This window comes from Canis lupus, chromosome 18 (genome assembly GCF_048164855.1).
Source record: "Canis lupus baileyi chromosome 18, mCanLup2.hap1, whole genome shotgun sequence".
Taxonomy (NCBI): domain Eukaryota; kingdom Metazoa; phylum Chordata; class Mammalia; order Carnivora; family Canidae; genus Canis; species Canis lupus.
Window position 1 is genome coordinate 49,724,809 of NC_132855.1, and position 19,975 is coordinate 49,744,783.

Below are 19,975 nucleotides of genomic sequence, written 5' to 3' on the forward strand. Positions count from 1 at the left end.
CCTGCATGGAGCCTGCTTCTCCCTCTGCCTCTGTCACTGCCTCTCTCTCTCTCTCTCATGAATAAATAAATAACATCTTAAAAAAATAAGCATAGAATTACTATAAGATCCAGCATTGTGGGGGAACCCTGGGTGGTTCAGCGGTTTGGCGCCTGCCTTTGGCCCAGGGCGCAATCCTGGAGTCCTGGGATCAAGTCCCACATCGGGCTCCCTGCATGGAGCCTACTTCTCCCTCCTCCTGTGTCTCTGCCTCTCTCTCTCTGTCTCTCACTATCATAAATAAATAAATAGATCTTAAAAAAAAAAATCCAGCATTCTGAAAAAAAAAATAAAAAAAAAAGATCCAGCATTCCGCCCCATTACATTTCTGTGTGCCTATGAAAATTAAAAATGTCTTTCCACACACAAAAATGTACACAAATATTCAAAGTAGCATTATACATAATAGTCCAAAGTGGGAAACAACCAACTGATGAATAAATAAACAAAATGTGGAATACCCATACAATGACATATTATTCAGCCACAAAAAAAAAAAAAAAAAAAAAATGGCATACTGGAAACATACAACATGGATGAATCTTGAAAGCATTATACTACACAAAAGAAGCCAGTCATAAAGAGAACATATTATATGACTCCATTTATATGAAATGTTCAGAATAGACAAATTCATAGAGACAGAAAGGAGATGAGTGATTATCTAGGATTTGGGGATTGTCCTGGAATGGGGAGGGACTGCTAATGGATGTGAGGTTTCTTTCTGGGGTGATGAAATGTTGTAAAATTGATTGTAAAAAAAATAATAATAAGTAAAAATTTTTAAAAATTTAAAATATAAAATTTATTGTAGTGGCTGCTTACTTTTGTGAATGTATTGCAAACCACTACATTTTAAAATTTAAATTGATAACTTTTATCATAGATGAATTATATATATCTCAATAAAACTGCTTGGAAAAAAGTGAGTATTTGGCAGACATTTTTTTAAAAAATAAATGAAGTGAGCCTGTCACTTTAAGGAAAACAACTGATAGTTTTTGCTGCCAGTGATACAATTAATATTTTCAAGCAAAAATTTAAATTTGAAAAACTTTTATCTGCCACCATGTGCTAAACACCTTCCCAGTGTTAGATTTTTTCTATGGAGATCAGTAGGGATATTAACAAATGTGGTTTTTGATATTTATGAAATGTAACCCTTAGAAGGTCTGTACAACTCAGGGAGCCAATATTTTTCAAATGACCAATGAATGTGGCTACAAAATCATGTGTGCATGGATAAAAGATTTATTTACAGTGCAAAAGAAGCCAATAGACTCCAAAGTAATAGAGTAAGAAAAGTTTATTGACAGTATAAAAAGTTGTTTAAAAAATAGGGCTTAAAGAAAAATAGGACTTCAAATCCACACTGCAATTAATCTTTAAGAAACTACCACTTACTGAGTTTTGGTATAGTTTTAAAGAGGAATTATCTGAAAAAGGCAATTAATGTACTTCTCTTTCCAATTTCATGTCTGCCTATGGATGGATTTTTATTTTATACTTCCAGCAAAACAGCATATTATAATGGGTTGGTTGCAGGCCAGGTATAAGAATCTAACTGGCATCTAGTAAGTCGTACATTAATGAGATTAAAAAGTAAAACAACACAATTCTTCCCATCAGTAATTACATTTTTGGAAAATAGTTTTCATTAAAATATGTTATTATGTTAATCTATAATGAGTTGAATATTACTTAGTTAATTAATTAAAATAAAAATTAATTAATTTTCTGTTTAATTTCTAATATGGTAAATATTGATAGTTCTAACAAACCTAAACAAAAGCTCTTTGAGATACTCAGTAGTTTGTAAGAAGGTAACAATGCCCTAAAACAAAAGTTTAAGAATTTCTGTTCCAGGGCATCTGAGTGGCACAGTTGTTTAAGCACCCAACTCCTGGCTTCAGCTCACATCATGATCTCAAGGTCATGAGATCAAGCCAAACATCAGGATCTGCACTCAGCGCAGAGACTGCTTGAGATTCTTTCTCCTTCTCCCTGCCCCTCCAGCATGCATGTGTGCACCCTCTCTCTCTCAAATAAATAAATAAATCTTAAAAAAAAAAAAAGAATTGCTGCTTTAAGCCCTCCCATCACTTTCTAGTGGGGTAAACTTCACTCCAGGTGTTCTGAGGGGTTTAATACAGGCCTAGTGAATTGGATAAATAAATTATGGAATATTTGGAAATATGGAGTTTTTACAAAAGTTTTAAAGATCAGTGCTTGTAAAATAAAGTCACATGTCTTGTAAATGAAAATAAATAACAAGAACAGAAAAAAATTTTCTCTGTTCTTACAGACAGCTGGACATGTGGTTACAAACACCCAGCCTAGAAGCCCAAGAAAAAGATAAAAGGATCATTATAGAGACATTTCAAAAAGAATTAAAAAAAAAAAAAGAATTTTGGTAGCACGTTAGCAGGATTTGAGAATTGGCTAGATATGGGAAAGAGATGGATTCTAGTGTCTGGAAAAACCTTTTGTACCATTAACAAATAGGTTGTAAAGAGGGAGGACTGTCATAATTATGAGTTTCAATCTGGCAAAAATTCTAATTGAAAATGGGATAATCATTCAAAAGGGTAGGAGTTGATAATTAAGTGAGCTACTTGGACTAGTAATATACACTGGACTGACATAGGCTTTAAATTATATTTTATGGGCTTTACACAAATTTATAGGCTTAATATATATGATATACATATGTTTACGTGAGACATATGTATACATACATATGTATATATATGTATAAACTTTGGAAGTTTCATTATAAAACATCAGATTTATTAAAAATTTATTATTTAATAATCAGGAGCTGAGATAAGAATGGGCCATAAACAATGGTAAAGCAGAAAAGACCTACCATGATTCTAAAAATAAAATCAGATAGGTTGATATATATATATATAAAAGTTTTGGAAATTTTCAGAAAATGTTCTACTGACATTTGGGCCTTTGGTATTTTAGGAGGACAAAACTAAATCTCAAGTTTCTTTATACTGAGAATTAGTATATTGATGAGGCAAGCTGGGTGCTTGCAAAGGTATGAGGTAACTTAATCTTTTTGTAAACTAATCTCAGGAATGACAGTTCATCACTTTAGTCATATTCTGTTTGTCAAAAGCAAGTCACAAAATCCACCTTTGTGCCACAACAGAGCACAGATACTAGGGATCTTTGAGAACCATCTCAGAACCTGCTTCCCACAGAAGTTTAAATCATCGTAAAAAGATTTTTCACCTACACTATGTTAGAGGAAATGACAAAAGGCTAAGGAAGGTCTTCAGATTAGAGGAGACTAATGAGACATGACAACTAAATATAGTATGTGAGTTTGGATTAGATCCTGCACCAAATAGGAAAAGAATACTCTAAAGATATAATTAGGACACTTGACAAAACTGGAGTATGGATTGTAGATTAGGTAAATGTATTAGTGTCAAGTTTTCTGAGGTTAATAACTGTTCTGTAGTTATCTTAGAGAATGTCCTTGTTCTTTGAAAATCTACACTGAAACATCTAGGGGTAAGAGGCATAATGTACATAATTTTTACTCTAATGATTCAATATAATACTATATGCACATCATACCTACACAAACTACACATATGTTATATAGAGAGAGTACATGTAATAAAGCAAATGGAGCAAAATATTTTCAAAATTGGTGATTTGGGTTAAATGGTATACGGGGATCCTTTATATTAACATTGCTACTTTTTGTTAAGCTACAAATTTTTATTTCCAAATAAAAGATTAACTAATAATATAGTCAAGGTTACATGGAAAGGTTATAAGTAGTCTAGCCAGTGAAGGAACTATTCTTTAATAATTCAAAGTATTTGTTTTAGTACGAACCACATAGGGAAAATAGTTAAATATACTGTTTTTTATGTTCCAGGTACCATGCAAAATGCTTTTTTATGTTATTCAGTTCAAATCTAACCACATTATGGGATGCCTCGGTGGCTCAGCGGTTAAAGCATCTGCCTTTGGCTCAGGGCATGATCCTGGAGTCCCAGGATCAAGTCCCACATTGGGCTCCCTGCATGGAGCTTGCTTCTCCCTCTGCCTGTGTCTCTGCCTTTCTCTCTCCCTCTCTCTCTCTCTTTCTCTTATGAATAAATGAATAGTCTTTTTTAAAAAAAACTAAAATTCTCTACTGTATAGTTTCAAAAGCATTTGATTTCAGACACTGTGAAAAAATCAGCCTAAATAATCAACCTGAAGATTAGTGTCCAAAAGCAGAGAACAAAGAATTCTCTCAAATGCTGAAAAGGGCAGCTTCTCTTTAAATCTGTGCTCTTCCATTTTCACCTGCATGTCTTTATAATTCCTTTCAAACCCAGGACCAAAGGAAACAAGCCATTCAAGCCTGGTGCTTCAGAGTAGGTTCTGGCATGGGAACATGGGTAGATGGCAGGAGGGCAGGAAACCACATGTTTGTGGATGTGGAGCTGGCTTTACCAAGGAAGAGCTTTCAGGATGACCTGCTGTTGGTGCTGCCTGGGATTAAGTTTCAAATCTTTTGACATTTTGCCCCAAACTCCATTTTTTTTTTTTATTAATGGAGAAAGAGGTGAATGTAGATCAAGAATTCCCGCAGTGAGAGAGAACAAGCTTCTTTCTCTAACTTCTCTAACAGTCTTGGAGAATATTTGCTGATCTTGTTCTCTCAATGAAACAATATGACCTTTTGCTTGTGTATCAAAAAATGATTATGACAATCTGCCTATGAAAATCCTGAACCTATATCATTAGCACTTGCGAATTAGCTCGCATTTGCGGAGCACTTGCTATATGCCTGGTATTGTGCTTATCATTTTACATAGGCAGTAATTCAGGTGGCTGGGATTTGAACCCAATGCTATTGATTGTTTGCTTAATGATTAATTTATATTCCCTCTTTGTGAGAAGAGCCAGGAAGTATAGGAAATTAAATTAGACATGGACAACAGTCTCAGAAAGATTGCAGTCAAGTAATTGACTTAACGTATGTACATAAACAGTGAAGATATAAAGTAAAATGTACTAAATGCCATAAAAAAGTGATTTTATGAGAACAAGAGTCATCAATTTCTATGAATAAGACTTTATAGAGGTGGGAAAATTTAAGAGGAGAGATTTTGATATAAAATATAATTAAGTAAATGAACAAAATGTCATTCTCATTTTAAAAAATCATAAGAAAAAATAAAGTTGCTGAAAAATAGGAGATTAGTTTGAGAATAGAAAAATTTCACTTTGGATGAAATGTTTATTTTGCATGAAAAGCAATTTTAAGAACAGTTCATACAATTTCTTGAATACCAGTTTGAGATAATTTAGTGATACATTTTACGCAGAGCAAAGCTGTCTAAAGTTTTGAGCAGAGGAGGGACATGGTCAAGGCTGTGCTTGAGAACTATAATATCAATGCAGAAGCCAGCAGCACATGTAGTTACCTAAGTTTAAGTTTAAATTAATCAAAATTAAATATAATGAAAAATTCAGCTCTCCATTGCATTAATCACATTTCAATGCTCAACAGTGCCTAGTAACCTAGTAACTTCCATGTTGGACAGGAAAGATATAGAACATTTCCACCATCAGAGTTCATTCTATTGGGCAGAGCTGCTTTGAAAGATTAATCTGGTGGTACATTACAAGTGGACCAGACAGGGGAGGAACCCAGAAATGGGAACTTGATTTTAACAATCTGGGTTAGAATTCCTGAGTAGTTGTAGTAGAGAATAGAATTTTACTTATGAAATGCACAATATTGCCTTGTACTCTTCTGAGTTCTACAGATATTCATGATAAGGACATTTACTACATACATCAGGGACACCAGGCAGGATTAAGATCTTTATATTCCTCAGCAGAAATTTTCTTTGGCACACATGAGAAAAAGAAAAAAGATGGAAATGACTCACCAGATTATGAATAGCTGGAGATCCTAACTTCCATGTGGAAGCAGGGAATTCAAGCAGATGGGCTTCCTGAGATTCATCTCATGTGGGGATTATGGGTAACAACCGTCTGGCTTCCAATTTGGTTTGAATTTCAAGGGACATCCAAAATCATTCAGTTGCTCTTTAAAGTCTGTTTATACACAGAAAAATGCTATTAAGAATCTACACTCTTGATTTTCTTTTTTCTTTTTCTTTTCTTTTTTTTTTTTTTTTTTAGTCTTCTTGTCTTTTAGTTTTTCTGTAATCATGTAATCATGACAACCTACAACAGGGGCTTTCTCAGTAAGGAAACTGAGGCCAAAATGAAGTATTTGGCAAGATTACACAACTAGTTAGTTGCAAAGCTAAGGCAATAACTGATGTTCTGGAATTTTTTCCTCCTGCTTCTTGATATTTTCAGAGTAACTCAGAACTTCAACTACCCATTAATTTCCTTTTCATATACTCACAGAATAGCAGTAATTGTAGCTCCATAATTTAACTTATGTTCTAAACACTGTCACATTCAATATATATTGCGTTGAGCATTTGCTTTAAATTGGAAGCATGAGGAATTAAATCATGCTCATGGCTAAATGTGTCCATTGAGGAAACAAGTTTAATGACCTGTGTTCTATGTAGACATGACTACTCTCTCTCCACCTTCAACTTCTTCAGAGTCCGCATTACACTTTGTGGCTCTTACTTGTTTTCCTGTCTGTCATCCTCCACTAGAACAGGATCCACGTCATTCTTGCCTTTGTTCCCCTGTGCTTATCCCAGCTCTCAGCACACAGAAGCATTGATAAATAATGTATGAATGATATATGAGTAAAGAGGTAAATTGGAAACTCTTCTTATGTCTACCCGTATTAATCTCACTTCTGACCTTTTCAAGTACACAGGTTCATCAGGGGCACAGAGGAAAATAAGACCTTTCTTCTAGCACACCTTGACAGCCAATTCAAAACTGCACAGTGCAGCAGGAGGAGACTCTGCAGAGCCCTCTTCTTTCATGCCCAAAGGAGTCTTCAGAGTTTCTGGATCCCTTTAATACAAGTTAATTTCTTTTTAGTCCATTTAATTGACACTTTTTTTCCTGGAAAAAAAAAAAAAAGCCAGCCAGCAGTTTGCAAAGATGAGTCTGAGAACCTCTATGTGATCCTTAGGCATTCTAGAACCTGCCATACTGAAGGGATGTTGGCTGGTTGTGCCCTCCACAGACATATGGCTCTGTTCTTGTATTGACCAGAAGACGAGTCAGACAACAAAACTTAGTCCTACTACTCCTATTTGTACCCAGAAAAAGCAGGTAGAAATTTCATCAAGTTGAATCAAATGGTTTGAGATTTAAAATACTTCTTCGTGAACACTAAAACCTGAACCCAAAAGAAACAAGACAAAAATCGTTTGTCTTACTCATCTCAAGCATCAAGTGACGATGCCTAATACGGTGGTTCCACTTTGCTTCTTGTACCAAGCTGGCAAAGGGTTAATGTGCATTGAAGATTGCCTCATGATTCAAAGAACAGTGATTCAGATACAAAGAGACAATGTTCTCCTTTGTTTTAGGCACTGCTATCTCATCAGTGCTCCCCACCTCCCTCCTTCCAACACAATCAGATTTCTGGTAATTAGATGCATAAAACATTAGGGCTCCCCAAGTTCCTTTTTAACTCTGTGTCCAGTTATTACTGGTAGCGTTATGCTAACAAAGTTGAGGTACAAACATTATGTTTTTTACAAGACAGGCCTTTTGTGGCAATCAATGTTATATAATGCCTGTTCTTTAAAAGGCTGTTCTCATCATCATATTCCCATCAGATGACATAAAAGAGCTCATATCATAGAGAACTTATTCTTCATGAATGAGTATTTCTCAAATACCTAATTAAAAACATATATCTACCCATCCCAAAGCAGTCAAGTTTTGCACCACTATCTTTTAAAACTATTATTTTGCTCCTATGAGAGTATATTCTTTATTTGTATTACTGCATTCTAGGCAGTTCTAAATCCCACTTACTAACATCCATGTTAACACACTTGAGTACAGGCTGCAACACCGTGTCATCATCAAAGGGAAAGGGGAAGATCTTGTTAGAAGTGACATGACTTGATTAATATATAAGTTCAATACATTTAACACAATTTTACGTTTACTGGAAAGATGCGTAGAAAGTCAATAATTGCTTTAACCTTTATAATACATTTTATGCAAAGAGCAGTACTACACATGGCAAAAACATATTCTGAGAATAAAAGAATCCCTAAACGTGTGAATATGAGTTCAGAGTCACATACCTAGTAACTTCTAGATTCTCATTTTATTTCTAATATGAAGCCTTCTAATATGAAGCAAAGCCCCACTTTGTTTCAATTGCCTTGAAACAAATTTTATATGCAAAAGCACTGACTGAATTTCAGTGAATTTTATGTGCACTTTTGATATGATATGATATGAATATATATATATATATATATATATATATATATATATATATATTCCTGAAAATTCTTCTACTATGCAAAAATCTCACAATAAAAACAACAGGGGATGGGGTTATGGGGGGAGCAGTTTAGGGCACAATATTCACAAACTTCATCAGTAACACATATGAAAAAATAGCAGTCTAATAAAAGGGGTAACAGTTTTATATATATTAAATGATTAAGAAATTCATAAGTAGCAGTATAAATATAACACTTTACCTTGAAAGTTACCTGAAGTTTGCTTGTGGAAACTGGAGGGGTCTCAGCTCATACATTTTTATGAAGTGGTATAAGGAGTATTATCTGAAATTAAAAAGGAAATGTAGCATCAGATGTGGATGGCTGTGTCTCATAGCACAAAGAGAACTGAGACATGGTATGTGTGTGTATGTGAGTTTTCTGGATTTATACACCGCTTACTTCACCTGTATATAGTTTTCTGCTCTTACCTAGTGTGTATCCTAGATGAAATTGCACAAAAGCCAACATAAAATTTGAAATTTGCATTATGCTCAAATTAGCCCCCAATATATCAGTAGCACTGGAGTAGATCTGTATTTCAAAGCAAGTGTTATAGCAGAACTGACTGTCCAAAGTTTCTGGAGCCTGTGGCATTCCCTGGGAGCTCTCTGATAACATCATTCTTCAGGTCCCTGTGGACAAACCATGAAGCATGTCTTGAGGCGGGAAGGAACATCACATTCTGGGCCAATGGTTTAGAGACTCTTAACTTACAGAACCAGACTTGGCATGTTCGCTTCTCATCTGTCATCCAGACAAGTGCACTCAGCAGTTGAACTAATCAGATACTAGAGTCCATTTTGTTTCTCTTGGGCACAACATTTCACAGATTTCAAAGATAGACCCTGGAAGATAAGTCTGGCTTAATGGAAATGGAAACATTAAAAATCTTTTGAAAAAGTTTTGAAAAGGCCTCAAACCCATTGGGTGTTCATCATAGACAGAATCAATACCTTTCAGTGATTGACATGATTTTTTTTTGTTTTGTTTTGTTTTAAGTAGGGAGACGGAGAGAGACAAGATCCCACATTATTTGAGACAGGCCTGAAGCCCATTCTATGATTGCCCCAAGTTCATAAACTCCCCTTATGTGGCTTTGAGTTGGATTTTCTGTCATCTGCCACGGATGGACTGACACACTGCTCCACTCTGCTAAGATATGCAGAGAGAGAGAGAGAGAGAGAGAGGATTCAAATGAAGTCAAAAGCCTCTCTATGGCTCACCCTGGTGTTTCTGATGGATCATTCATGATACCTATGTATTGAGTACCTGCTCCCCTGATAGCTAAAACGGGCAAACCTCAACACAGGCAATTTCCACTAGTGCTTGGGATCCAATGGCCACACTTTTTGGTCAACCTGTGCAGAGCTTTAGTGGGGTGGGCTGTCCTCCATGCACTCTCCTCCCCCTCAAAATCACCCCCATAGTGTCACTCAAAGCTCACTCTAATTGTGTACTCCCCAGCTCTCTAGCCAGGCCATCCCCCATCCCGCCCCGCCCACTCTGCTGGAAACAGTCTCTGCCTCCCAGCCTTCACACTTTTCCTCTTCCTTTTCTTTCTGTCTGCCATGACTTTCTGCTCCGTTCAATCTTCATCTTTTTGCTTGTTGAGGATTTACAAGAATAAAGCACATTGCCCTTCCCCAGCCTCCACCCTTGACCTTGGAGATGTGTCTGCTGATTCCTGTCCCTTGTCCCCCTAATTGGCACTTTCCCTGATGCTGACAGCCTCCAGAAGTCCTCTTTCTGAACCCAGAGCAGAGATCATTCTGTAAAGCCATGGGTTTCAGGGCTCCAGCTTGAGCCTATGTGGAGCTTGCTCTGGGTTCAGAGTAGTCCTGGCACATGTAATGTGCCAACAGAGCTGGAGAGTGGAGGGATCATGTGACCATTTTCAAGACCCGAGGCTTCATATGGGCCCTCTCTGATCTTCAGTTCCCACATCTTTAAAAGGTGGACAGGAAATAATAATACCTACCTCATATAGTTATTGTGAGGTTAAATAACATAATACATTCATGATAACATTCTAATGCCATTATATACAGAACAATACACTAATAATAATTTTCATATGTTCTTGCATCTGCTTCTTGATTTAATTTTAAATGTTTTTATGAAAGTAAAATATATATACAGTAAAGTACAAATCACAATTGTATCATTCAATAAATTTTTACAAACTGATCATAATCTGTGCAATCAGCATTCAGATCAAGAATCAACACATTAACAGAACCTAATAACCAAAAAGCCTCATTCATCTCTTTCCATTACTCTCAGCCAGGATACCATAAGTGTCTTTACTTCTAACTGTGTAGTTTAGTTTAGTTTTTAAAGATTTTATTTATTTGAGAGAGAGAGAGAGAGAGAATGAAAGTGGGAGAGAGGCAGATGGAGAGGGAGGTGGAAAGGGAGAAGCAGACTCCCCGCTAAGCAGGGAGCAAGTGGGGGGCTCCATCCCTGGACTCCTGGATCATAACCTGAGCCGAAGGCAGACACTTAACCAACTGAGCACCCCCAGGCTCCCCAGTGTAGTCTAGTTTTAACTTAAATTTTTTTTATTTAAATGGGATCTTTCAATATATACTCTTTCATATCTGGCTTTTTCTTTTTTTGGGGGGGTCGGTTAAACCTCTTGTTTATAAATTTCATCTATGTTGTTGCATGTGGTTATGAATCTATCCACATTGCTGTATGGTTATCACTGTGTTTATATATCACAATATACTGATTGAAGAAAATATGCTGTTGTCAATATTTGAATTATTTGACATATAAAACCAACAATTTGCACATGGCTCATACTAATATTAATCCACTCCACTACTCATAATCATTTGAGTTTTCAAATCTTGGTTAATATGAATTATGCAGCTGTGAACATTTTAGCACACGTCTTTATATATTTTTTTAAGATTTTATTTATTTATTCATGAGAGACACTGAGAGAGAGGGAGGCAGAGACACGGGCAGAGGGAGAAGCAGGCTCCATGCAGGAAGCCTGATGTGGGACTCTATCCGGGTGTCTCCAGGATCACACCCTGGGCTGAAGGCGGTGCTAAACCTCTGAGTCACCTGGGCTGCCCAGCACAAGTCTTCAAATGAACATAAACAGAATTGCTGAGTCAAAGGGCATACATATGTTCAGCTTTAGAAAGTGCTGCCAAACAGATTTCCAAACTGAGTGTACCAATTTACACTCCCAGCCACATCATACGAGGATTCCAGTTGATCCACACCATCACTAACACTAAACATTTTCTCTCATTCAGATTTTAGTCTTCCTGGTGGTTTCAATTTGCATTTCTCTAATGAATAATAAACTTGAGTCCATCATTATATGTTTATTTGGATTTTCCTTTTTATTAGTTATCTGTTCAACTTTTTGCTCATTTGTTTTTCAGTGTATGATTTTTTTCTTGTTGAATTTTAAGATATCTTTATATGCTCTGGATATCGGTTTTTATCAGATGTATTTTATTATTTTTCTCATCTTATTGCATTGAATAGTATAATATGAATAAAAATACGCATATTTTTTATTCCCTGATCTTAACGGGAAAGTTTTCAATATTTCACCATTGAGTATAATGTTAGCTATGGTGGTTTGGAAAATATTCTTAACCAAATTAAAAATGTTTCCTTCTATAACTAGTTTACTATGAATTTTATCAAGAAGGGATGTTGAATCAAAAGTTTATACTCCACCTATGAGAAAATCACGTTTTTTCTCCTTTTCTGGGATAATAGGGTGAATTACATTGATTTTGAAATGTGAAATCAGCCTTTCTTAGATGGAGTAACCTCTACTTTGTTGTGTAGTATTTTCCTTTTTGAATATCACTTGTTACAATTAAAATGTTATAGTAATAATTTTATACCTATGTTTATGAGAGAAATTGGTCTTTAATTTTCCTTCTTTATAATATCTTTGTCAAGTCTTAGGTTATGTGGCCATCACTAAAATAAAGAAAGCTGTTAAATGTTTCCTCTGTTTCTATTATCTGAGAGCGATTGCATACATGTTAACTTATGGGTGTTAATTTTAACCTTAAATGTTTGGAACAATTCTCTGGTAAAGCACTTTCTTTGTAGGAAGGTTTTTAATAATGGATTTCAAATTTATGGTAATAGTGATTTATTTTTTCCTTTATTTTTGTTAAACATTCTGTCAGTGCTTTACTTATTCTATTAATCTTTTCTAAAAATGTTTTATCTTAGTTGTTTTCTCATTCTATTACACTGGTTTCTGCTCATATCTTATTTTTCTTTTCTTTTTCAGAGAATTGATATATTCTTCCTTTTCTAGATTCTTGAGATGGAATTTTAAATCATTTTTAACCCCTTTTTAAAATATGTATATTTACAGTATATATGTCCCTGTAAACATTGATTTCATTATGCTTTATTTGTATCCCACAAGTTTAAATCTGTTGTATCTTCATGATGATTCAGTTCAAACTAATTCTCATTTTGATTTCTTTATATTTACTTATTTATTTGTTTTTATTTTTATTAATTTTTAAAGTTGGCTCCATGTCCAAAGTGGGGCTTGAACTCAAGACCCTGAGATCAAGAGTTGCATGCTCTACCAACTGAGACAGCCAAGCGTCCCTCATTTTGACTTAATTATTCATGTATGACTTAGAGATTTCTTATTAAATTCTAGACAGTGGGGTTTTCCTTGTGATATTATTAGTTACTTCTTAGTTAATTGCATTGTGATTAGAGAATAAACTCTAAAATATATTCCTGTCTTTTGAAATTTTTGGAGATTCTTTATGGCTCATCAGAAGGTTGATTTTAGTAAATATTCCATGAGAACTTAAATTCTGTTACTGCTCATTGCATATGTTTCAGGTTTCTCAAGATTGCAAGTTGTTGCTCCAGACCTGTGCAGTTGGAAAAAAGGTTTCCCTCTCCTCAGCATAGGTGCTACACATGGGCCAACACTACCCTCAGCTCAAACAGGAATTGGCAATTCATTTGCAAGAAAAAATAACTGGTGATTCAAAACTCATTTGTATAGTTTCTCTCTGTGTAATTTTATTACACCTAGTCCTTACTGATTCCAAAGATTTCTCAAAACTTAAACAGTATGATTTTTGTAATTTATCCACTTTTTTTCACATTGCTACAGGGGAATGAATGCTAGCCCACTGTGACCTACTACATCCTGTTTAGAACATGAAATCAAGACTCCCTAAATACTTGTAAAAGTAAGTAAAGATTTTTTTTGAAAAAGGCATCAATACAAAAAATTTTTGCAACACAAAGAAAAGCGCTCCTAGAGCCTTGATTTACTATAACAAATATTTATTAATTATCAACTGGTCACAAGCACTATACCATGTGCCCTGCAATTAACAAGTTAGACTGTCTTGGTACCAGATGAACTTATAGTCCACAGAGGAATCGGAAAAGGAAACATAAATTGCAATGCAATGTAGAACCTGTTATAACAGGGAGATAGGATTATCTCTTGGAACTCAGAGGACACAAGGATTGCCTACCCATAGGATCCAAGAGAGAGTTTACACATAAATAACGTTACACGATTCTGAATCCTGAGCAGTGTTTGGAGGCATAAAAGGAGGAATCCTATTCTAGGCAGAGATAGCATTTGCAAAAACTTAGTCTCATGAAATGGTATGGAATATTTATTGAAGAGTGAAACATGACTGAATTAGAATAGAGTCACGTGTGAGTGTCTGGAGTTGAAGTGCACGTGTAAAAATAAGGTCAAAGGGGTAATTTCTGGCCACATTAAAAGAGGAACTGAATCCAAAGCTAGAGGCTTTAGTGTTTATACTGAAAGCTATCTGGAATTCATAGAGATGCTTAAACAAAAGCAAATCCATGATTAAATTATTTAAGAAACAGTAGCAGTGGAGAGAGCAGAATGGAAAGCAAAAGACTTGAGGAGAAGGAATATTTCTGCAGGAGTCTCACAAAAATGAATTTTTCTACAATGTTACTTATAGATTAATTATAGATTTTGATATGCTAAATCATGAAAATGACTGACAAAATCACCCTCTAAATCTATTAATAGAGACTACAAGTGGCCAAAGCACAAAGCTTACCTCACTCTCTTGTCATTAATGTGTGTTTTGATGCCACTAAGTAAATAGGTTTCTCCCAAATGTAGTTGTTTTTACAGTGACTTATTTTCTTAAAGATCCTGAGAGAAATCCCAAAAGCATCTTTTTAGAGCTCTGTCTGATTTGTTTGCGATGTTTCTTAGTATCATTTTACCTTACTTAGCCAACACACTTTTTATCACTTAACTTTCCTATATATAAATAAAAATGAGAGGAGAGAGACAGATTGGTATGAAAGAAGAAAAAAATGAGAGGATTGTGAAGTGATGCAATAAAGCCTAATTTCTAATAACTGGCTCTTGCCTCTTATCCTGGCCTTTCATCTTGTACATTAAAAATATCTTGCCAGCAAAGATTCTGTAAGACGGCTCAGCTTCTTCTGTATAATTAGGGTAACATCTACTCTGCCAAACTTTAAAGTGCTATTCAATGCAAAAACACTGGTACATTAAAGTAGTAAATAGAGATCATTACCCAGACTTTAGCCTGTTCATTTTTTACTTTCTTCAGATTTTAAGCTGATTAAGTGATCCCCTACAGACAGACCCTCCTGTGACTAAGTTTGGCTGAAGTGAGAATAGATACAAATTCAGAATCTCATGGAGCTTCAGAGATCTCAGACTGCATTTGATAAATACTCTTTTTTTTTTTTTTGCTGCAACCTATTACCACATCCCATACTGTGATTTGACTGTTGGAGCCATTTCAGCCTGACTCTTCCCTATGAAGTAAATACTCGGATGGTAGCTAGATCGGAACCTTTGGAAAATAATAAGTTATTATGCTTACTTATAACTTGAAACCTTCTTAAACATTCAGTATTCACCCTGTGAGGCTGTCCCCATTTTATTGAAGAGAAAACAAAAGCTCTAAAATATTAAATAATTCATCCAATGACACACAAGTCACACAGACAGGACTGGAAGGAAAAACTTTTGGTTCCAAATCTTGGTTCTTTCCACACATTGCTTCTAATATCCCTGGTAGTCAACCAACCTGAAATCCAAGTTAAACACCAAATATTTTCCTAGTTTTGAAAGACTAAACTCTTATTGTATGATTCTAATCCTCTCACTGAAAGAAGGAATCCTATGCTGACTTTGTGTATATTCATATTCAGCAGGTGTTGAATGTTGTAAATAGCATTAATATTTCACATCCTCTAATCTATGAGTCAAACTCATATATACAAGTGTCATTTCTTTTGTATTTGAGCCTCAAGGTGATTTTATCATGAAAAGTGCAATTTGAAAACCTCTAATAATTGACATCTGTCAGGCCAGCAGCATTTTGCTGATGTAAGTAATATCTAGAATTGTGCTACCAAGTTATAAAGGCCATATTAACAGCTACTAATTGCAAACACAGTGAAATTACCCCTAAGTTCTTTCCAAAGGTTTAAGTATTTGTTTGTTTTATAACCCCAAAGTTTAATAGCTTGCCCTCTTTTCAGAATAAACCATATTCTCCTGGCCTACCTCCAAGTAAGTTTGCCTATATATCTTAAAATAATTTCTAATTCTTGTTCTCCACTTAGAAACACATAGAAACACATGCAATCCACAAATTAACTTTTTAAAAGTTCCTGAGACTTCCAGTTTGCTGGGATCAACTTGTTCTCTAACAAAGAAGAAAAATGGACTCAAATCCTAACCACATAAATAGTAGAAAATACGGAGTAGTCATGATATATCTAAGGAGTCATAATTCTCTATTTGTTCAGGTTTATATTTCCATTCAAGTCTTAGTCTGTCTCTGTAACCTACATATAGTAAACTTTTCTGAGATTCTGGGACACTGTGGGGGTTTCTATTCTGAAACATTATGGCAAATTTTCTCTTACTGGAATATAGTTGACATATAACATTAGTTTCAGGTGTACAACATACCGATTCATATTTGTATATATTACCAGATGAATGCCACTGTAAGTATAGTGTTTAACATCTGTCACCACACAGCTATACAATTTTTTTTCCTTCTGATGAAAAGTTTTAAGATCTGCTCCCTTAACAAGTTTCAAATACTTGTTCAATACTGCAGAACAGTATTGTTAACTACAGTCACCAAACTATACATTACATCCATGACTTATTTATTTTATAGCTGGAAGCTTGTGCCTTTTGACCCCCTTTATCCATTTTGTCTACCCCCCTCCCAAAATGCCTGCCTCTGGCAAGCACCATTCTGTTCTCTGTATATATGAGCTTGTTTTGTTCATTTTTAGATTCCACATATACATGAACAAACCATTCCACAAAAGTGAACAAATAATTTTACATTAAATTTTGGATGCTAGTCATCATAAAATTTGTTAAGCATTCTGGGCTCTGAATTTTCACTGATAACCTTTTTTATCGAAACCACAATGTCATGACTCCCTTTTCTTTCTCTTTTGCCCTCCTTTTCTCTTTTCCTCACTAGTTCTCCAATTATGTATTTATATGTCACAGAGGGAAGTTTAATTCTCTTTTTATTTCACTTTCCCAAACTGCTAAGATCTGAATGCTAATTTTATAAGCAAAATACTAGGCAGATTTCTAAGAACTCTCAATGACCCAAGCCCTTATCTAATCTCTAGTTTGTGTAGTGGAGACGCTTGTTTCCAACCATGAGGATGTGGTGATAGGATGTCACTCCTGTGGTAATGTTTCATCACATGGTAAAGATAAAGGGATTTCGCAGATGTAATTAAGGTCCTCAATTAGTGAACTTTAAGTTAATCAAAAGGGAAAATATTAAGTGAGGCTGCATGAGCTTCACTTAATCAGCTGAGCCCTTTAAAAGAGGATCTAGAAGTCAGAGACTCTCTTTTCTGGACCTAAAGAAGCAAGCCACGTTGAATTTTACAGATTCAAATAAATGAATTCTGCTAACAAGTATGTGAGTTTAGAAGAGGACACTGAGCATCAGGTGAGGTCCCAGCTTCTGTGAACACTTTGACTATGGTTTGTGAGCCCCGAAGTAGAGGACTCAGTGAGGCCGCACCTGTAGTCCTGATGCATAGAGAATGTGAGGTAATAAATGGATTTGGTTTTAAGCTGATATACTTGTAGTGATTTGTTACACAGCAATAGAAAACTAATATAATATCTAACTCCATGGGAATCTTAAACTAACCATTCCTTTCCCTAACACAATAAGGACAACTTCTGAAGACTGGCTTCTTTGGGATTCCTGATGGTGAAGCAGAATCCAGTGAAAATCATTTGGGTTTCACATAACATGAAACAAAGATGAGCATACATGAGGAATAAAAATAATGAGCCAGTCCGCAGATCACTTTATGATCATTACATTTTTGTAAAAAAAAGAGGGCGGAGGGAGAGGGATAATCTTAAGCAGGCTCCACACCCAGCCCAGAGTTTGATGTAGGGCTCGGTCTCACCACCTCGAGATCATGACTTGAGCCAAAATCAAGAGTCAGATGCTTAATCGATTCTTAATCGACTTAGCAGCCCAGGCGCCCCTTTGTGGTCATTTCAGTACCACAATTGTTTAGAACTAGAGTGGTTAGATCATCCATCTCCATGTAAATAGGTTAATAGTTGGCATCTTCTGTTGAAACATCAACATACCCAAGCTAAAATAGATTTTCCATTCTTTTATCATGACATAATCTTCATTTATGAAAAGTGAAGCTGCAATAATGTCATCAGGATATCTGATCTATGAAGTTTCTTAATAATGGTAGCAGGTTGTGTTTATGTAGTCACACTCACCTACTGAGTCCCACTATATGACTAATCACAGTTACCTTGAAGCTGAGAAACCAGTGTTAATTTTTAGCCTGAAAACAGAAGGTAATAAACAGACCTACATCTGGGCCAAGTAAGAGAATTTAGTCTGTTTAGAACCATAGAAAACTGAATTAAATCACAGATCCTTGCTACTTAGATAAACGCTTATCAGCTGCAAAATCTGTCCTTAGATATATGGGATACTCATTTTTAATTTGAACCATGTCTTAGGGTTGCCAGATTTAAATCAGAATTTCATCAATGACATTTTATTAGCATAAGTTAGTATAAGTATATTCCATACAATCGAACTCAAGATTATATAGTTTTCATAAGTATCCTGGGTAATTCTTCAGAACTTTAATATCTGATAACAAATGCACTTTATGTTAGGTCCTATGCTCCACTCTGGGATGCAGAAAAAAATCTAAGATAGTTTTTCCCCTGGAGCTTCTCATTGACAAGTGTGGGATATGGGGAAATACAAAAATACTTATTGGATCTTTTTCTGCCTTTTACTGCCCTATAAAATACCACTCTTTTCCAATTTCATTAGTTTTATTATCAGAGTTTCACAGGATGGTATTGTTAGCCTGTGACCTTACTCAAATTTTAGAAATACAATTGATGTTTTTTAAACACTTAGACTTTCAGAGTGCCAGGCAATTATCAATGAAGCATTTATTTCTTTGTTGTTTTCAAAATATCCTGGTTGCTCTGTCCTACTTTCTCTAAGTTGGTTGTTATTAAAGATGAAAATGTCCCCAAGAAAGGAACATGCTCAAAATGTTCTTAACAAGAGATTTTGAAATATTTGACCTGTCAGAAACAGGGATTTCAAAGGGTGACAGTTAAGTTCATCCAATTCCCACACAACTGCTGTGCCATCAGAATTCAGTGCTACTGTCTTCAGACTAAAAGCAGAAAACATTATACATAAGACATAAGAAAATTCTTTCTGCTGATTTGGAGTCATTCTCTGCTTTGAGAATATTCATGTCCTTATTAAAAGTGGTAGCATCAAAGAAAAGATTTATAACTGATATAATTCTCTCCATTTTCAATTCCCCTTACCCTGATGTATTTTTTTCCATAGCACGCACTTGCTTGTAACATACTATATCATTTACTTATCAGTTATCCCTATTGCTCATTGTTTATCTGTCCCTTTTAGATAAGGTAACTTCCACAAAAGCAGAGGATTTTTCTTAAAAGGGTTTTGCACACTGATACCTCTTAAGTAGCATATAAAAAGGGCTCATTAAATTTGTGTAAAAAGTAAACTAATAAAATAATATTCAATCACTCTAGTCCTAATCCATCTCCAAGAAATAAGGCATTTGGCACTGCTATGCTAAGTTTTGTCCAATATGCTAGAAAAAAAGCATTTTAGAAGGATAAAAATGTTTATCTCTGTATATCAGAGGGAGTTACCAGCCAGCGAACAATAGGTCCCACTCTTTAACTCTCTGACTGTTGTAGAGCTGAGTTTATGCTGATTTATTCCTATCCTCTCACCTGGAGATTATCTGACCAATGATCAAAGATCAACACTGAAAATATTGTTGGCATTGGTTAAAAATCAATAGTAAGAAGCTTCGACTCTCCACATCAGCCTTTGCCTCTCAAGGACAAC

General features: G+C 35.3%; 1 long non-coding RNA gene across 9 annotated transcripts in view; it reads right to left on the reverse strand.

Annotated features, from left to right (window-relative positions):
• Window positions 1-19,975, reverse strand: part of LOC140609182 (uncharacterized) — a 337,556-nt gene that overhangs the window by 196,438 nt on the left and 121,143 nt on the right. For 8 of the 9 annotated variants that reach the window (XR_012011112.1, XR_012011115.1, XR_012011116.1 and 5 more), the window contains exons 4-6: window positions 8,691-8,774; window positions 6,868-7,026; window positions 5,961-6,129 (exon numbers count right to left, since the gene is read on the reverse strand). This is a non-coding gene — a long non-coding RNA (uncharacterized lncRNA). Of the gene's footprint in view, window positions 1-5,960; window positions 6,130-6,867; window positions 7,078-8,690; window positions 8,775-19,975 lie in introns of all 9 variants that reach the window. The other variant, XR_012011114.1, reaches the window with a different exon arrangement.